This window comes from Mixophyes fleayi, chromosome 2, assembly GCF_038048845.1.
Source record: "Mixophyes fleayi isolate aMixFle1 chromosome 2, aMixFle1.hap1, whole genome shotgun sequence".
Classification (NCBI taxonomy): domain Eukaryota; kingdom Metazoa; phylum Chordata; class Amphibia; order Anura; family Limnodynastidae; genus Mixophyes; species Mixophyes fleayi.
The window spans coordinates 362341988-362362740 of record NC_134403.1 but is presented as its reverse complement, the minus strand read 5'-3'; the positions used below and the strand labels follow the sequence as shown (position 1 = coordinate 362362740).

General features: G+C 38.5%; 1 protein-coding gene across 4 annotated transcripts in view; it reads left to right on the top strand.

The window, feature by feature from the left end:
- The window catches only part of DSCAM (DS cell adhesion molecule), a 397849-nt gene that overhangs the window by 53524 nt on the left and 323572 nt on the right, over nt 1-20753 (top strand). The gene's annotated exons all lie outside the window — the stretch shown is intronic.

The following is a 20753-nucleotide window of genomic DNA, read 5'->3' as shown; positions in this document are numbered from 1 at the left end:
TTAGCCCTGTGCAAGAGATACGGCAGAAAAACTTGTAACTTTGAGTCACCCAGAGCTTGTGGCTGCGTCCACTCGAGCTTGGAATGCCCCTAGTGTACATTGTACACCCCTTCCCCTCCCTGTTCCGTCCCGAAATCGTAGGCTGCACTAAGTGTGTTTTGCATACTAAGACGGAGCTTTCTGGCGTTTGCGCTGGTTGTGGGTTTAAACAGACTGATTTTTTTTTTGTATGGTACGCTCAAAATTGGCAGATATGTGCCTTAATGACTCGACCCTATTGATAGAAGTTTTGCTGTCCATGATCCATTGATAAATATGATTTCTAAAGTGTTTTTTCTAGTAACTTAATAGACTGAATTCTGATGTATGTTTGTTAAGCCCCAAAAAATAAATCCTGTGGGTTGAAAAATCTGTGACGCTTTGAAACATGTTAAGTTAAAAATGGCTAGTCTGTCATTTGATGTGATCATTCAGAGACAATTTCTATGTTTGTATTTTAAGACCTCCTATACTGGGATGTCACAACATTCTTCACAGTATGACTTGCTGTCTGTACACTGGATAGCCACTCTCTCATATCTGATATCTGTAGGACAGAACAGTTGTGGAGGTATTTCCACAAAATGAAAAACTGATTATTCTTTAATTCTTATGTTGAATTGATTTAGATGATGATTGCTATGGTCCTGAAGACTGATATGACTACTAGTGCAAAGCGTTGTCTCTCAGCTGAAATGCATTTGCATTTCAGCACTTAAGTTCGTTCCCGGGGAGAGAGTCACCTGATCAGATTCAGAACCCTCCCTTCATATACATGAGGGAAGAGGAAATCGGTGGGGGGGGGGGGGATTGTGTTGAGAACTAGCATGCTGATAATGTCATGTGACGGTGGTTGCCGTGATAACATGAAACTTTGTAAACTGTAAATAATTTATAGCAGTAGGAAGAAAAAAATTATTGGGATTGCAGCCTTAATATATTTGAAAGACATGCCTACCCTTCAAATAATCAGCAAAATATATTTGAGTTTTGCTTCCGCAATTGCTGAAAATAAACAAATGTAAATGTGTTTGTTAAACTATTGCACATCTGACCTTCCTTAATAAAGCTTCTGGCGCCAGGTATTATCTTATGCTCTGTTCTGTGCTCGGCTGCTGAGATCTCCAATAAACACGATGTATAAATGACTGAACTGGAAAACAAATGTTAACACAACACACCTCCACAGGATGCATTTCTGACTTTGTACAAATGAGCAACTTGTAAACCCGGCAGTGGAGACGGCAGATCAAAGCTCCCATCTTTTTGCCATCTTGATATTGTGTTATAGAAGGTAAAACTAGAATGGGGAATGTAAAAGTAATAATAAAACAGGACAGATCAGGAATGTAAAAAGCTTTTCACAAAAATATGTACCAACTAATAAGGCTGGAATATAAGCAGCGATTCTAGTGAATCATTTTTTTTCCAAAAGGTAGATCTGTCAGCAATTGTAGAGGTGCAATTTGTAAAACTGAGAAGTTCAAATCTCACAGCAATAACACGTCTGATTAACTTACATCATCAAATCTATACATTTTTGACATCTATGGATTTTGGACATTTTATAATAAAATTGTGTTACTCTTTGTACAGACAAACCTCCGAGCATGACCTGACCAATGGACATGAACATAATCCAATTCTATCAGACTGTATACAGCAGATATGGCCAACACTTTAGGGTCTGCATGGTCTGCCCTCTAACCTTCATTATCTGCTATTTATATAGCACCACTAATTCCCCAGCACTGTACAAAGAACTCATTCACATCAGTCCCTGCCCCATTGGTGCTTACAGTCTAAATTCCCTAACATACATATACACACAGACTAAGGTCAATTTAATAGTAGTCATTTAGCCTACCAGTATGTTTTGCAGTGTGGGATGAAACAGGAGCACCTGGAGGAAACCCACGCAAATACGGGGAGACCATATAAACTCCACACAGATAAGGCCATGATCAGGAATCGAACTCCTGACCCCAGTGCTGTGAGGCAGACGTGCTAACCATTAGGCGACCATGCTGAACCTTGAAAAGGTTCACACATTACGCTTAATCTTGGCAATAGGTTAAAGCTAAGAAAGAGGCATTTCTGTAATAACATCAGCAGGCATTTTAAACAAGTGTTACAAGTTATAACAAACATCTGACCATAATGCAAGAAGAAACTGGGGCCGCAGGTGAAGGCTCAGAGGGCACCTGTTGCCCATCACTGGTATACAGACAATGGATTCTACATCTCTCCAACATGATCTGAGCACTGGATACATAATACAAATGTATTGAATATTATATAAAATATAAGGAATGGAATAATTGTGTCTTGTCTCAGAAGAATTTGAAATGATTGTAAAAAGTCTATATTGTTAAAAGTCCCGGGAAAACCCTACAGAAATATTTTACAGCCTAAATGAAGACTTTTTAATAGGATATAGTGTTAAATTCTAAAGTCAATCCATTGAAGACGTTTTTAAGAACTTTTTCAGATCTCTCCACTTTTATAGAATACCCCTAATTTGGCTGTAAAATAAAGGACCCGAATAGATACCTAGAACTGCATCCAGCAACCAAAACCCAGGTGATTTTAACATATAACAGATTTTATGATCATTATCACCAGTGTTTCATGGTGCAATGCTGAACAGAATCATTGCTGTTCATATTTGTGCCATGCAGAAGACAACCAGATATGAGAATAACCTTACGCAATAGTTAGATTTCAGTTAACATCCCATGCCTATATACTCAGGCCATTTGTACTCTCTTGGTGATGAACTTTACAAAGGTATAAAAATGTCAGTGCCCTACATTTTTGTTTTTGTGTTTTTAAGCATCAGTATAGAGAGATGAGAGGAGTTTAAAGATGTCCATATTACATGTGTCATTTGTGTGTTTAATTTTTTTATACTGCGGTTATTTGTGCACACATATATGTGTGTGTGTGTGTATATATATATGTGTGTGTGTGTGTGTGTGTGTGTGTGTGTGTATGTATGTATGTATTTTATATATATATATATATATATATATATATATATATATATATATATATATATATAAAATATATCTGCCCTCAAACATGCTTGGATGATACAAAAGCTGTCCCGCCGAAAATACAAGGCAGCTTCAGATTACTGGCACCTCCTGAGCAAAAATTGGTCTTTTCAGTCCCTACTATCCACAGTTTTTCCAGGAATGCTTCTTTCCTTCAATCTCATGAGGGAGAACAACCTCCATGTAGCAATTCACAATCTGCTCATCTCCCATCATACATAATTTTGCACCAGTCGTAGCCCCTGTCTTGACGTGCAAATCGATGCTTTTCCTTTAAAAACAGATGTATGTGCATGGGTTGTGTCTAGGGTTCTTTTATAAATGACTCTTTATGTTCTTTTTAATTGGATTTTGTTTACGATTGTACACTTGTACACTATCAGCTGTCTAAGTGTAGAATACATTTAATCTGTTGATCGGAAATTCTTACATATAATCTGTAACTTTTATGCAAATGAAGGTACTGGTTTTTTTTTTTTTAGTTTTTGTGATTTCTATTTTTTAAGTAGGTTAAAAACTATCTGGGTCGCTATTTTTAGGCACCAATTATAAAGCAGTCAGCAAATAGCTCCCTAACTTAATAACCTGGCAATTATTACTTTACATTGAGCTACTTTTATTAGCTGCTCCACTATAGATAACACTAGAATTCAGCTACCATGAAAAAAGTTAGTCACCCAACAAGTGACATGAATTTTGATTTGTACAGTTATTTCCTTAATTTAACCCCTCCCACTAAGGGCGGGCAGGCATCACACCTACCTTCCTGAGAGAGGAATTGGAGGTAAAATCAATTTGTATGTTTGAGGAGTCGTGTCACGAATCAATGTAGGAATACAGCCAAGGAGCCATGGATAAGGTGAAAAAACATACAATGTTTATTGCTTGAGAGTATGAACAGAAGATGTAATAATAAGCTTGCAGAAATTACCAGATATACAGCAGTTGCAGGTAAATGGCAGGTGAGGAAATATTCCAGGCAGGAAGTACTGGGAAATGCACAGGTATGTCCCAGGTTCACAGATGAAACAGGTCAGCAGAATGTATGTTGAGATAGATCTCAAGCAGCATAAATCCAGGAGCACAACAGTAGGAAGTGACCACAGAGTGTAACATCAGGATGTGACAACAATAACCAGCAATGAATGCTGGGAGAGACAGGTTTAAGAAGGTACACATCCAGGTGCAAGGAATAATTACAGGGCAGTTTAACCCCTGATACAAACAAGTAAGGCACAATATCAGCACCTCTGGTGACTAGAGGTACTGCTGCAACACATAAAAAGAAATACAAATAATGAAGTCCAAAAGTCCAGGAGGCAGGTCGTTACAAGTCGGAGTTAAATATGTATCCGCTACAGTAACTTGTTTTCTAGTATTTTAGTAATTTAGTTGTGAAAGTTCTTTACACTGTGTTAGTGATCTGATGTTTTACCTTCTGTGTTCTTTTTTTGTTAGGTAGTTGCTCCTAAACCTTTACTGTGCAACCTTAATCACTCTTTATTTTTTGTTTCTCTCTATTCTTTATGCAATGAGGAAACTGGCAGGAAAGGAAAGGAACACCCGTGATCTGAAACCTAGTTATAAATTTATGAAGTGCTAAAATGTTTTATTCACAGAGGTCGGCTTATCAGCTGCTGAATGTAAACAATTCATTGGCTGCATTTAAATGTGGAATGAGTAGGAGGCTAACTATTGTCATTAGGAGAACATACGTCGTTTGGCAAATGGTGTAATTGTTAATTAGTGTAGTGTGGGCTATTTCTTTCTTCCTGCCAGCAGGTGATCTTAATAAGTAAAACAATTATAACTTGAAAACTTAAAAATATGTGCAGATAAATCAACGTGGTGCGTGTATGTAGTCTAGAAATGTTTTGGTTTTATTTTTTAAATCAGAATTAACTTTGTAATATTGATACAAATTGCTCCTATGTATTCATACAAACCCATGGTATAGCACAGAAAAATCTTCTTTTTGGAACATTTAAAAAAAAACAAAAAAGTTCATCACAAAGTAATATAAGCAATCGGCATGTTCAAAAGGTACAATAGACAGAAAATATCTAGCAGTACAGGCGTAATGAGGTGACCAAATATAAATAAAGAGACATTCTGAGGTGGACCAATATAATGGTAACAATGACCTGAAACTGAAAATAGATCTAGAAATGAGGTATAATATAGTGACGATTTGTATCAAGGGGGAAGAAAAAGGAGGAAGGGGGAGGAAGAAAAAAAATTAAGGGAGAGGGAAATGAAGAGACCGAGACCAGGACCTGGGCCCCCCCGGGAGCCGAATGATGCTGTGACATATATCATTTACCTAAACTTAGTCATAGGAAAAGGACAGAGGCAATGCAAGGATGGTCACTTGGATGTGCTGACCCAGAAACATCATTATAGATAAACCAATTATTCCAAACTTGAGAAAAAATATGAGTTTTCTTATTTAGATATGCAGAATTTTTTTCCATAGAGGCTAAATACCAAATTTTATTAAAAAGATGCTGCCTAGAGGGGGTGATCAGGGTTTTTCCAATGCTTAGCAAGCAGACATCTAGCAACATTGAGGATTTGGATAGATAGTTTATCAGGATGTCTGTCCAAAAACTCAATAGGGTAACCGAGGAGAAATAACCAAGGACATTTGGAGATCTGGACGGAAGTAACCTCACTGATGAGAGTGGCAACATCATCCCAAAAAGAGGCAATACGTGGACAGGAGCACCAAACATGAAGAAAGGACCCCTGTTCCCCACAGCCTCTCCAACATAAGTCAGAGGTGGAACCATATGTTTTTTTCAACCTAGTGGGTACCAGATACCAACTATAGCATATTTTATAAGCGTTTTCCTTGACAAGAGATGAAACAGATGTCCTAGCTACTCTCTCTCTAATAGTTGACCAGGTGTCCTTGTCTGGCGGCTCACCCAAGTCCACCTCCCATCTAATTTCATGAGTGGGGGAATTAGTTTGTAGGAAATCAGGAGTTTATAAAGTGTGGAGATAATTCCTCTGTGCAGAGGCGAGTGTACACATAGAGATTCCAGAGGGGTCATTGGTCTTGCTATATCAAGTTTGGGGAGAGGGACAACATAGTGCTTTACTTGGATAAATACGAATGGGGCTAACATTGGGAAAGTCATATTTCTCTTGTAGCAAGGGAAGTAACATGCACTGGTTTGCATATAGAATGTCCCCCACCATCCTGATATCTCTCTCTTACCAGGCCCTGAAGCGGAAAGAACACTGACCTGGAGTGAAGGCGGGGTTATCCCAGAGAGGTGTTATAGGGGAATGGGTGGATAAGCTCAAAATAAGATTTACAGTAATCCCAAATTTGACATGTAAAAAGAGCCACCAGGTGGCATTTCAACCACAGAGGTCTAGCACCCATTGGGATCCTCAGAATTGAGCCCAGTGATAATTCGCGGCAGCAGGTGGCCTCCAGGTCAATCCAACGGGGACCTAGGCATTTAGTAAACCTCACCACAGCCTGGCTCAAGTGAGTGGTCATATAATATAAACCGATGTCCGGGAAGTCCCTGCCGCCGTTAACTGTAGCCCTACGCAAGATAGTGAAACTAGTGCATGGGGGTTTATGCTGCCACATGAAATGAGATAACCAACAATGTAGTTGGATTAGTATAGATCTCGGAACCTGCATCGTAGGGTCTGGAAAAGATAAAGCAAACAAGGGAGTATATTCATCTTAAGAACAACTATCCGATCAAGCCAAGAAATAATCAATTTCTGCCATCTGAGCAGATCTAGCTTAATTGTTTTAATTATGGAAGGGAATATTTTTGCATATAAAGAATCATAATTAGCAGTAATATAAACCCCAAGTATTTTAGCTTTTTGTGCCGCCAGGAAAAATTGAAATTACTTTTGAAGAGGCCCAAGGTGAGAGAAGACACATGGAGAGCCAGGGACTCCATTTTGGATAGATTAATTTTATAACCAGAGGCCAAGCCATAGGCTGAGAGGGTGGAAAACAAATTTGGGAGTGAGGTATGGGGAGAGGTTAATGTAACAAGGACATTGTCCGCAAATAGACTAAGTTTTTATTCCTCAGAACCGACCTTAACCCCTTTATTATCAGGGGAGGAATGAACCATGGCTACTCGGAGTTCAATCACAAGAGCAAATATCAGAGGAGATAGGGGGCAACCCTGACGAGTGCCATTGGAGATTGAAATTGGGGAGGAAACCACACCATTTACTGAAATTCTAGCAGACAGGTATGAGTATAAAGCTTGGACGCACTGAAGAAAGGAGCCCTCAAACCCGAATGTCCTAAGAGTTTCCAACATAAAGGGCCAACTAATTCATTCAAAGGCCTCTGCTTCCGGAGAAAACACTACAGCCGGAGTTTTGGTAGAGTTGACATGAATAAGTTGATGAATAAGACTAATAATTCTTCTGGTGTTATCATGAGCCTGATGTCCTGGAATAAAGCCCACCTGATCATTGTGTATTAGAAGAGGTAGTATTGTGTTAAGATGGCCAGCAAGTATTTACGTGTATAACTTAATGTCTGTGTTTAAAAGTGAGATGGGTCTGTAATTGGCACAATCTGATTTATCCTTGCCCTCTTTTGGAGTGACTATGATGCGTGCTTCAAGAGCTTCCTTTGAGAAAGGGCACCCTTTTAACACACCATTAAACATGTCAGCAAGATAGGGGGAAAGAAGTTTATTATAAGTTTTATAATAAGTAGCTGTAAAACCGTCAGGACCCGGCACTTTATTAGATTTAAGTTTTTGACAACACCAGAAATTTCTTGTATTGAAATGTCAGCACCCAATTGTTGGATTGTCTCAGGAAGAAGCCTAAACAAATGACTATTAAAGTAATTTTATCGTTTTAGTCAATTATACGACTTCGACATGACATTGGGAAAGGAAATGTCTAAAGGTCTCGATTGGGGTTGGTGAAGGGACATGTGATAAAGAGATATAAAGTTTGCTATAGAATCTTCTAAACTCCTCTGTTATTTGGTTTAGATCCTGGATACTATTCCCTGAATAAGATTTTATATGGAGTACATTGCTTTGGGAGAGTTTAGATCTTAACCTAGAAGCCAGCAGTCTATCCGCTTTATCACCCTTTTCATAGAAGGTTTGGTTTATGAATATCAATTTTTGACATTGAAGGTACCTGTTAAATACAGTCTACTGGAGTATGTATCAAACCAGCTGTTTTCTCTAGTGCGTTATATTCCCTGTTTTTGTTAAAACTATTCCTTTTATCAAGTACTGTATCAGTACTGAAGGGTTCCAAAATCTGCAAATTGTGGATGGCCTAATATCTAACATAATTGGGCTCTGAGCAACTAGCATATGTCAATGTTCGTTAATATGTGGTACATTGCAACTCCATTCGGTTTCAAGACTGAGGTGTCTGTATTTCGAGATAAAATACTGATTGTGTTTCTTTTGCACACACCACCTCCAAATTCTGAGTGCTGCCCATACAGTTCTATATATTCTATATTTATATAAAATCTGACAGATAAATCATTATATTTTAGTTTCCATGCTTGAAACCCTCCACTGAATGCTGTCTGACTGCCAACTCAACCTTTTAATATTCTGTGTCTTAAGGATTCTTTTGTTCCTCCACAATGCTAAAGTAGAGCATATAAAAGCTTCTGGAAGTTGTAATATGTAGTTGTCTGTTCTTTGTAAAATAAATTACAGTATTAAATAAAGAGAAATACACAGGACTTTATTTTCAACAGTCACTGTAACCTCAATTATTTTTTTTATTTTTTTTTTAGCTTCATTATGCCTAGTACAATGGTATGCGCTAGTAAAGGCTATAATTTCTGTTGAAGCTATAAGAAAACTTAGGCGGTTATGTCTAATTCTTCTTTGCTTTACGTCTGTCATTTTTAGAATGTCCAGGTCTGGCTATACACCCAAAGTCATGCGACATCCCTAATTCCATCACACCATGCTCCCTGCTGCTAGCCTGAGGTTTTACCACACAGCTATATTGTAATAAGATTACGTCACATGAATAATATTGTCAGGAGAGCTTGAAGGGAAGGTAAGAGGCTTAGTGGACAGAGAAAAAGCTTTGGCCATCAAGTGAATGGCAGGCTATGAAAGCAGGTTTATTAACACCTTTACAGAAGCTTGTTAAAATCAAGCAATAAGAATATTATTATTCATATCTTAAGGGTCTATTTATGCTGCTGTAAGCCTTAAAAGGTTCTTTTACAACTTTATTACCAACTTTTCATAGGTTGCTAAAAGCAGTTATCACCAATTATTGACATCCATGAAGAGTTCTATGGATACACCGAAAAAGCCTATTTAGCAAGCAAAGATAAGCTCCACCTTTGGACGGCATTAACCATGTTCATAGTACTTTCTAGCCCCACCGGAGTGAAGAATCTGTGTGAGCAATCTCCTTATTGATTCCTCCATAAACATAACTGCATGGACGCTCCTTCCCTGTCCCCCCATAGTAACTTAAGTTAACTGACTTAACGTAAATAAATGAAGTAAATAAAACCGTGATGCAGCTGTAACGTCTTACCACCACTGGACATGTGCAGTACATATAAATAGGGGAAAATCAGGTACCGCCTTTCACCGCATAAGATTTCACTGGGGGGCAATTCTTCGTCAGAACAGCCAGTTTTTGGCAGCGCAGTCTTGGCTACCCAAAATTGAGAAATTGCTCAGAAAAATTAAGTTCTTATCTCTGCAAAATGAAGCTGTATACTGTATTTTGGGCTATTGAGTTATTTGATAAATAGGCCCCTTAATATTTAAATGGGTAAATAAAATGTAAATAAATTGGTAAATACAATAGGAAAAATACTATCCCACAGCACACAATATACGGTTACAATTTCTGATATCTTTTGTTTTTTCTTTTTAACAGCGGTGCTTTTAGTTAATTATTTCTTGTTTGTGTTTATTGTCTGCTGAATGCCATTTCTGTTCAGCTACTAGACCTGTTCAGTTCAACACAATGCATTTTTTACACAAATATTATTTTTCTTTGCTTAAAGTTAGTTTGCCGCCTACAAATGTTGGAGGTAGTCATTTTGTGATACGGACTAATATTCACAAATTAAATAAGCCTGATAATTCACAATGAACCATTGACCTCATAGAATTACTTTTTAATGGCTACAGCCCTTTTACTTTTGTAGTTTAATTGATATGATGTATTTTCATTTCTAATGGTCCAGGTAAAAAAATGGCTGCCCTCCGCTCTGTAGGTGACAGGTACAATTGATGATCCTGCAGCTTCCTGTGACCCGTCATTGAGATTATGAATATAATTTTGTTAATGTCAAAATAACTATAAATGAATGTAAACAAGGTGCTTATATAAGGTGACTTTTGTACCTTTTATGAAACTGTTTCCAAAGGAGTAATGTGAACAAGTGTCTTAGATCTGTTTATAGACAACCTATGAAAGACAGATTGGATAAGTGGAATAGGTACACACCTAAAACTGAAAGAACCTTGATTAGAGTTTCATATCCAAGATGGACTTATGGATTTGAATGTGAAAAACCTCTGTGAAATAAAGACTGTATTTTGGAGTCAGATGATCTGAAATGTAGACACTGCCTTATTAGAAGGAAAGTATTCATACAAAGGTATACTGCAGTGATTCAGCTACAGGCATCTCTGTAGAAATAGCTTGCCAAAAATGTCAAGCCTGTAAATATTTAGCTGAAGGTGATTTCTTTTGTCTGTTTCAATTTGCAAAATGAGATTTAGATCAGAGCACGGGAGTAGAATTTAGCATTGAAAATTGCCACAGCTCACTCCAGGAATAGTGCCAGGTTTAGTAGTGCTGTGAATGAAAGCGGGGAAGTGATTTAACACTATCCAGCATCATATTAGTTAGGTCAGGAACCAGCTCATCAACACCTTCAACTCAGGCTTGTAAGCCAACAAAATTCTAGTTTAATTGTTTAGTTGAAAAGATAAGAAGGCAGGAAAATACACTCAACATGCAGCTGAGATTGCATGATATAAACTACAGTGAGGGATACAGTAGGCAAAATTGCTGAAAAATAATAGCAGTTAGTAGGATATATATTTTTTTTTTTATATTTTGCAAAATGTCAAAAATAAAAAAACTGATTTGTTACCATTAAAAAATAATGAAATCTATTATTAAATTGACTCAAACAGCTTGAATTGATTTCATATATAATTATTTTTCTTCCCTAGCCCCTCCTCATTTTCCTGTCTTTTTGGGCACTGCCTGTAGAAGAAAATAGTTCTCAGATCTGTACAGTAGACCAAATTGTCTATAGTTTGTACCCAGCTTAAGGCTTTGATTTGTGATCATAGGAAAAAGTCTTACAGCACAGCCTCTACAGTCATGGCCAAAAGTTGTGAGAATGACACAATTATTGGTTTTAACAAAGTTTTCTGCTCCAGTGTTTTTAGACCTTTTTGTCAGATGTTGCTATGGTATACTGAAGTAAAATTACAAGCATTTCATAAGTGTCAAAGGCTTTTATTGACAATTACATTAAGTTTATGCAAAGAGTCAATATTTGCAGTGTTGACCCTTCTTTTTGAAGACTTCTGCAGTTCGCCCTGGCATGCTGTCAATCAACTTCTGGGCCACATACTGACTGATGGCCGCCCATTCTTGCCTAGTCAATGCTTGGCATTTGTCAGAATTTGTGGGTTTTTGTTTGTCCACCCACCTCTTGAGGCTTGACCACAAGTTCTCAATTGGATTAAGGTCTGGGGAGTTTTCTGCCCATGGATCAAAAATTTTGATGTTTTGATGCCCGAGCCACTTAGTTATCACTTTTGCCTTATGGCTAGGTGCTCCATCATGCTGGAAAAAGCATTGCTTGTCACCAAACTGTGACGAGAGAGAAATTGCTCTTGAAGGATGTTTTTGTACCATTCTTTATTCATGGCTATGTTCTTAGGCAAAATTGTGAGTGAGCCCACTCTCTTAGCTGAGAAGCAACCCCACACATGAATGGTCTCAGGATGCTTTACTGTTGTCATGACACAGGATTGATGGTAGCGCTCACCTTTCCTTCTCTGGACAGGCGTTTTTCCAGATGCCCCAAACAATCTGAAAGGGGATTCATCAGAGAAAATGACTTTACCCCAGTCCTCAGCAGTCCAATCCCTGTACCTTTTAATGAATCTCAGTCTGTCCCTGATGTTTTTTCCTGGAGAGAAGTGGCTTCTTTGCTGGCCTTCTTGACACCAGGCCATCCCCCAAAAGTCTTCACCTCACTCTGCGTGCAGAGGCACCCACACCTGTCTGCTGCCATTCCTGAGCAAGCTCTGCACTGGTGGTGCCCTGATCCTGCAGCTGAATCAACTTTAGGAGACGGACCTGGCGCTTGCTGGACGTTCTTGGGCACCCTGAAGCTTTTGTGACAACTATTGAACCGCTCTCCTTGAAGTTCTTTATCATCTGATAAATAGTTGATTAAGGTGCAATCTTATTTAGAGCAATATCTTTGCCTGTGAAGCCCTTTTTGTGCAAAGCAATGATGACTGCACGTGTTTCCTTGCAGGTAACCATGGTTAACAGAGGAAGAACAATGATTTCAAGCATTTCATTTTCAGTCATGCTGACTGAGTGATCTCCAGCCTTGTCCTCGTCAACACTCTCACCTGTGTTAATGAAAGAATCACTGAACTGATGTCAGCTGGTGTTTTTGTGGCAGGGCTGAAATGCAGTGGAAATTTTGTTTTTGGGATAAAGTTCATTGGCATTTCAAAGAGGAGCTGATTTTCAATTCATCTGATGACTCTTCATGACATTCTGGAGTATATGCAAATTGCCATCACAAAAACTGAGGCAGCAGACTGTGAATAATTAATATTTGTGTCATTCTCAAAATATTTGGCCATGACTGTATTAGGAACAGCAGGTAACTGCTATTTTCTTTTTGGTTGCTGCAGTGTTGTTTTCAGCTTGGGTGTCATCACCTGAACTCCTCTCACCTGCAGCTCTTTCTCACACCTGCCCTGATTGGCTACTACTGGTTAAAATACCTGTCAGCTTCACTCTGCCTTTGCCGGTTACAGCGTTCACACGCTTGCTTCTCCGTGCTCCTGGTTCTGTGAATAGTCTGCCTGTTTTTCCTGATTGGTACCCGTTGTGATCTCTGCCTGGATACCTACCTTGCTTGTTTGCTCATAGCCCTGACCTCTGCCTGAATACTGAGCTTGCTTGTTTGCTTGTGGCCCTGACCTCTGCCCGGATTCCGACTCTGCTTTTTCGTCTGAGAGATCTCCTCCCTGACGCAAATTAATTTCAATTTATCTTATTACTCTTCATGACATTCTGGAGTATATGCAAATTGCCATCACAAAAACTGAGGCAGCAGACTGTGAAAAATAATATTTGTGTCATTCTCAAAATATTTGGCCATGACTGTATTAGGAACAGCAGGTAACTGCTATTTTCTTTTTGGCTGCTGCAGTATTGTTTTCAGCTTGGGTGTCATCACCTGAACTTCTCTCACCTGCAGCTCTATCTCACACCTGCCCTGATTGGCTACTACTGGTTAAAATACCTGTCAGCTTCACTCTGCCTTTGCCGGTTACAGCGTTCACACGCTTGCTTCTCCGTGCTCCTGGTTCTGTGAATAGTCTGCCTGTTTTTCCTGATTGATACCCGTTGTGATCTCTGCCTGGATACCTACCTTGCTTGTTTGCTCATGGCCCTGACCTCTGCCTGAATACTGAGCTTGCTTGTTTGCTTGTGGCCCTGACCTCTGCCCGGATTCCGACTCTGCTTTTTCGTCTGAGAGATCTCCTCCCTGACGCAAATTAATTTCAATTTATCTTATTACTCTTCATGACATTCTGGAGTATATGCAAATTGCCATCACAAAAACTGAGGCAGCAGACTGTGAAAAATAATATTTGTGTCATTCTCAAAATATTTGGCCATGACTGTATTAGGAACAGCAGGTAACTGCTATTTTCTTTTTGGCTGCTGCAGTGTTGTTTTCAGCTTGGGTGTCATCACCTGAACTTCTCTCACCTGCAGCTCTATCTCACACCTGCCCTGATTGGCTACTACTGGTTAAAATACCTGTCAGCTTCACTCTGCCTTTGCCGGTTACAGCGTTCACACGCTTGCTTCTCCGTGCTCCTGGTTCTGTGAATAGTCTGCCTGTTTTTCCTGATTGATACCCGTTGTGATCTCTGCCTGGATACCTACCTTGCTTGTTTGCTCATGGCCCTGACCTCTGCCTGAATACTGACCTTGCTTGTTTGCTTGTGGCCCTGACCTCTGCCCGGATTCCGACTCTGCCTTTTCGTCTGAGAGATCTCCTCCCTGACGCAAATTAATTTCAATTTATCTGATTACTCTTCATGACATTCTGAAGTTTATGCAAATTGCCATCAGAAAAACTGAGGCAGCAGACTTTGTGAAAAATAATATTTGTGTCATTCTCAAAACATTTGGTCATGACTGTAAACTATATCACTATGTACACTTGCTGGACACAAACCTCTACTATACAAATTCAATGTGCATTGGAGTGTAAACTCTGATTAGTTAATGACTTCCAATAAAGATGACCTGTGAATATAAAGTAATCTATTCAGATTCAGTGGTACATCAAAGACTAATATCGTAGCCATTTGTTCCAGAAATGCTCATTTAATTTGTTCTATATGATATATAGGAGGGAGAAAAGACAAGAATAACATCTGATTAGAGACAAAGTAATAACTGACAAGACAGTAAAGTGAAACATGTTTACAATGTTATGGTTGGTGTAGCGATGAATCAGAAGTGCCATTAACAGAAACTCTAAATCGGAAGTGTCTTTTGTGTTCCACTTGGACCCCGTACTGGGCGGACATATTTTGCACAATAGGTGCTTTCTGGATCAAGTGAGAAAGCACGTATTGTTCAAAACATGGTTGGCCAGTTTGGGGACTTGTTGGAACACAATCGTCACTTCTAATGTATGTTATAAATATAAGGGGGTGCCTTATTCCTTAAAATACACAAGTTTTTCTAATATACGCCATATAATATACATCTTGCTTACCTGTCCCAGCTCACCACCATACTGTGGTAGCTGTTATCCTGTGACCTCCATATCACCTCCCTTTGTGAAAGGTCTCTGCAAATACCCCTGTTTTGCTGATTAATCTGGGCAGGGTATGAACTGCTTGCATGCAGTCCGACTTAGAGACGAGTTCAGGAAAATTGTCTGTGTTGGCACCAGGTCATATATAGACTGGACCTTGCCCATAGTATAGGCAAGAGGGGCTAGTGAGTGTGAGGGAAATTATAGGGGGAATGATTAAAAAAAATTAAATAAAATTTGTCTATTTATTATTGTTTCTGTGACTGTGTGTATGTATCAACAAATAGTATGGTTCTTGTAGGTTTTAAAAATGGAAACAATGACTACTAGCAAAACTTTGTTTTTGAAACACAGTAATTAGAAGAAGCACACTATGAAAACTGTATTGTGGATTTATCTGCTGATTCCTAGAGAGCTTTTTTGCAGTACGTTTTGACTGCTAGCTGCCCACAACTTAGAGGTCATTGATTTAGAATAAAGTTCCCACTTTGTATTTACCATGCTCATAATGTTACAAAGCTAAATGTGTGAAAGAATGTTACTTCTGTGTCCATCGAAACAGTGGTCCAGTGAAATACTCAGGCTTTCTTGGCCAGCTGACTTGGGGCATATTCATCACCACGAATAGATGTTCTGCAGTAGGCAATCGCTCATTCCTTCAGAGAGCGTGCGCCAGCCGTGTAGGAGGGTGGAACCACTCTATGCAGCTGTGGTAGGAGAAGCAGAATAATCTGCTATATTGTATTTAGCTTGCTTGTAATGCCAACTCTTTGCATTGCTAGCCTGTGATAATGTTCTCGGGATATAGGCCCACAATTTGCATTCTTCACAAAGGATCCTTTTATTTTATTTTTATTTATGTAGGAAGCCTTTCTTCACAATCTAAATTACAGCAGATAAAACATAAATGCTTCATTAGCATTCAGTGATTGATAAGATCTCTGCTAAATACTGATCTTTGTGTCTTTTTTTTTTATCCTTATTTTTGTGACTTTGTTAAATAAGTGATAATTAGTTTCTTATTAGCTACAAGGGCTCTTTTCATGTTTTAGATGTGAATTTGTTTTGTTGAATGCACGTGTTACATTAAACATAAAATGTGTCAGGCAGCTATTGTAGCAAGAGGTCCTCCGTTTGCCTTGTGCTGTTTAACAGAAATTTCTTTGGTTCTGATTTTACGTGACCATTTTTTAATTGTCCTAGACACATCTAAATAGAAGTTGTTAACTTGGAGATAGACAGTAGGGTTGATTTTAGGTGAGTGCCAGCCCTGCTTTCACACAGGGTGCCAGCTTGTTGGGGAAATACTACTCCTCTGAATTTACTCCAGTGTACTTATCTGCCAACCAAGCATTGTGCTTTGTTAGATTTTACATAAGTGCAAGAAAATCTGGCATCTGGTTGCCCTTGTGGTATCTAAATTCATGAAGACCATGTTGATGGTAGACAGGATGGCATCAAAGGATCTGCTGTTTGTAAACTATGCTCACTGCTATATCTGTAATATGTTCTCTTAAAAAACGTAATAAAAACCTTTTGAGTTAAAAAAAAAAAAAAAAAGGAACCCATTGTGCTTGGTACGTCTTGATAGCTAAAATTAGGTAGGTGTGTGTAATGCAAGGAATTATCCAATATATATTGAATAATTTTCATGGTATTTCCATAGCATTTGTCATTTCAGATGAGCTACAATTAGGACAAAAAGAGTTAGACATGAATTAAAGCGAGATTAAAATGGCAAATCTCTCATTACCACCAGCCTCATCCCTATTGGCATTTTTAATAAAGGGACTAGGTTCACAGTTAATTAATCATTTTACTCAATAGGAGACAACTTTGTTAACTATGCACATGGTACATAACACATGGCAAACAGATTGGGGCTGGTGCAGAGTTGGCTACAATTTTGCCCTCAGTTGCAAATTGCGTCCACTAAAAAAAATCTGCAATTGCAGGCATATGCAAAGCTGCAAGATACACCCTTTACCTCCTCTCCAGGCGCAAGCGGCCAAAAGTGCCAGAATCACGGAAATATGTATATGTGTGCGTCCACTTTCTGGGCGTGAGCAAAGCGATTTAATTCAAGATGTGCCAAGTAAACTGGCGTAGTGCTCACTGTGCATCAATCCCCCGGTTTCTTTTTCTAGTACAGAAAATTAAAAGCAAATGCCTTGGTTAAAGTATATATTTTGCACAGTCACCTGTGCACCAGTTTTCTTAAATGTTCCCCAATGTTTTGTATAGTGCATGGATGTGTTTTGCTTTATAAAACTAATATTCAATAATGTTGTTTTAGAATTCATCCACTAGGGGCTCTGTTTCATTGGTAACTGGAGATAATAATTTTTCCAAGGAAACAGTACTGTAGCTTCCATGTCCTGTTAATAAATCCATATATAGATATCATTTAGGTCCATTGTGCAAACTGATGTATCGTCTTGTGTTTTACTGGTCGTATGTAGTAAAGCGAAGTTAACATAAACCCTACTTACAACACAGATATTTTTCACTTTCAAATAGAACAGCACCTTGTGAAGGGCAAGTTAATTAAGGACAGGGAAGTTGGAGGTTTTTAGGATGCAGTCTAATTTTGCTGGAGGGAGACTGTGTTGTCAAACTAATCTGATTTTTCTTTTTTGACTGGAATACTGACCGACTGTACAAATATAATAAGGTCCATGGGGAAATATTATTTAGTGTGAATACTGCTGTGAATGATTTAGTGTATAGTGATACTGCAGGTAACATGGTTTTGGTTAGGGGATACAATTAGATTAATTACATTTTGGAGCATTTTCATCCTGACAAAATATTTATGTTTTAGAAGTTATTCAGTGATGTACAGGCTGTATGCACAGATTGGTGGCAGTCATTTCTCTGATGAACCATTATTCAGGAGAGGACAACATATCTGTTCAGTTCACATCAGAACAGAAGGAATCCAGGCCAATATACTTAGACAGAATCCCCAAAGGGAACAGACAAATGTACAGAATCCTCAAACAGGACACACGAACAGAATCCTGGAGTAGGTTATAACGAACAAGGGATAAATAGAGATTGCTACATTGTCACTACTCTGGTCTTATAGTACCTGGGATTACTTGTTTGTGTTGTGTATTTGTGCCAACCTATATTGTTGCTTGTCGTATCTGATGACTGTATGAAATCAGTCGGCTACATTGTGTCGATATAGAGGAAAATGATTGACTTTTTAGTTTTGTTTGATACATTTTCTGCTTTGGTTTCTCTTATAGTGTAGGGAATAATGCATTTCAATATATTTCATAAGTGTATACTAATGCTTGGCATTTTATTAATGGTAACATTTTACAAATGAGTTTAAGTCCCTACCTTCTTTTCTTTGCTATATTCTTATATGTGTGCGTGATCTGGTGGTACCCTTCAATAGAGGCTTGTCACAAGGCATTGAATCAAACATGGATCTTATTCCCTATAGATCCTTACATTGGCCTATAGTTCATGACATACATTTCACGTACATTTCTCTAGATGCTAAAAGCTTTGCTAAGATGTCTTGCTCCATCCCTTCCATTAGATCCCCATGTTCACTCCACTTTTACTCCCTCACTCTCTGTAAGTAACTCACACATCAAGATCATGTTAAGTGCAGTCTGAGTCTCCATGTTAAGTGTGACCCACAATTCTCATCATGTGTTCAGTGCTTTGGTAAATACTCATTTTGACCTTGCTGGCTTTGAGAACTAAGCTAAATTTATTTATTTAAGTTTATTTAATAAGGCAACAAGTAGCCAAGTACAAACATATTCATTTATGCACAATACCATACCCACTGGTCTTTTTATAAGCATTTTAGCTATCGCTGTAGGATTCCTGATGCAATTACATATGGTAAACACAAAAATAATTCCAACTTCAATCAGGTAATTGTAATATTTCAACACATAAAAAATCAGTCTATTATATATTCTGTCTTATTTTATATGATATTCTATAGTCTGCAATTTGTAAATTGGAGATGCCTCCTGACATTGGAGAAACACTACGGGCTAGATTTACTAAGCCGCGGGTTTGAAAAAGTGGGGATGTTGCCTATAGCAACCAATCAGATTCTAGCTGTCATTTTGTAGAATGTACTAAATAAATGAAAGCTAGAATCTGATTGGTTGCTATAGGCAACATCCCCACTTTTTCAAACTCGCAGCTTAGTAAATCTAGCCCTCTGTAAAAATGAGCTGGAAAATAATAATTTAAATGCATTGCTCAAACAATGCTTTGCACGATAGAGAAGCATTTTTATGTGTTTTCACTTACCAAGTTTCTTTAAAGATTAACCTTTTATTTTAATTTGACTTTCATATAGATCATATAGGAGCAATGGTCGTATTGAAGTGTATATTTGGTCCAACAACAAAGAAAGATAGACATGGGGGTAGGTTGCGCTTCCTCTAAATATGTAAAGCAGCCAATAGTGAACCTGGGTGTAGGAGGGAATCCCTAACCTACCAAATGAGAACTGAGTATGTATAAACAGGTCCTGGGCGCTAATATATGTTGAATGTATACTGCAAGGTATAAATGCATGAATGCATAAAATGTTTATTGTAGAATAATAGGTGTATAGCACATTCCGGCCGGACGTAGTTAAACATACATAAGTGCATAAAACAAGTAATGTATACAAATCAGGAAATAAACATCGCAATCCTGGCACATCGGTCTAGTCCACTAGAGCAATAATGGGACCAATGTCCCAGATGATTATAGGCATAATCCAGAGTAATTTACATAGTAAAGTGCGGAAGTAAAAAGTATGTCCAAAAGGCAAGAATCTAGTCCACTAGATCAGCTGTAAAGCCCGTATGCGGTATGCCAATGTGATGTCAAGAATGCTGTCCAATAGTGCAATATTATAATAACTGATGTCCCAGATGACTATAGACATAATCCAGAGTAACTTACATGGCGGAGTTCGGCAGTGAAAGTGTGTCCAAAGAGCGAGAATCCCTCCTGGGGTGCGGCAGTGACTCTTACCTCCTGGTCGGGTGTATACAGCGCAGGTGGCGTACGCACGCTCTATGGTATTACTCGCGAACAATGGGTGCCTGGTTTTACTGTGTTATAGATGGAAATCTAGCATGCTAGAAGTAGGTTCTTCAATCTGTAACAGTGCTGAAACAATAATAGATAGCGGGGTTAAACCAACGCGTTTCGCTCGTGGCTAGATGCCGGTGAGCTTCCTCAGGGATTGGTATAATGGTCCTGATCCTTCTTCCAGTGTTTATAAAGTCCAGATGATTACAATTAAACAGCAGTAGTTCCACTGATTGGACAAAGGATCAGGTGGTAGTAATAAAGAACGGACATCATAGGATTTGATCCATATAACGATGAATGAGTTGGAATCCATGGCATTATGTGAATATGATCAAATTAAACCTGGTATGTCCCAACAGTGGGGAGTGAGTAATAATATAATATATTAATAGCATGTGCCATAAAGAGCTGATTGAGCATAACAAACATATGCTAATAATGTATGCATTACAGTAAAGACGGATTATGTCCAGAAATCAATTAGA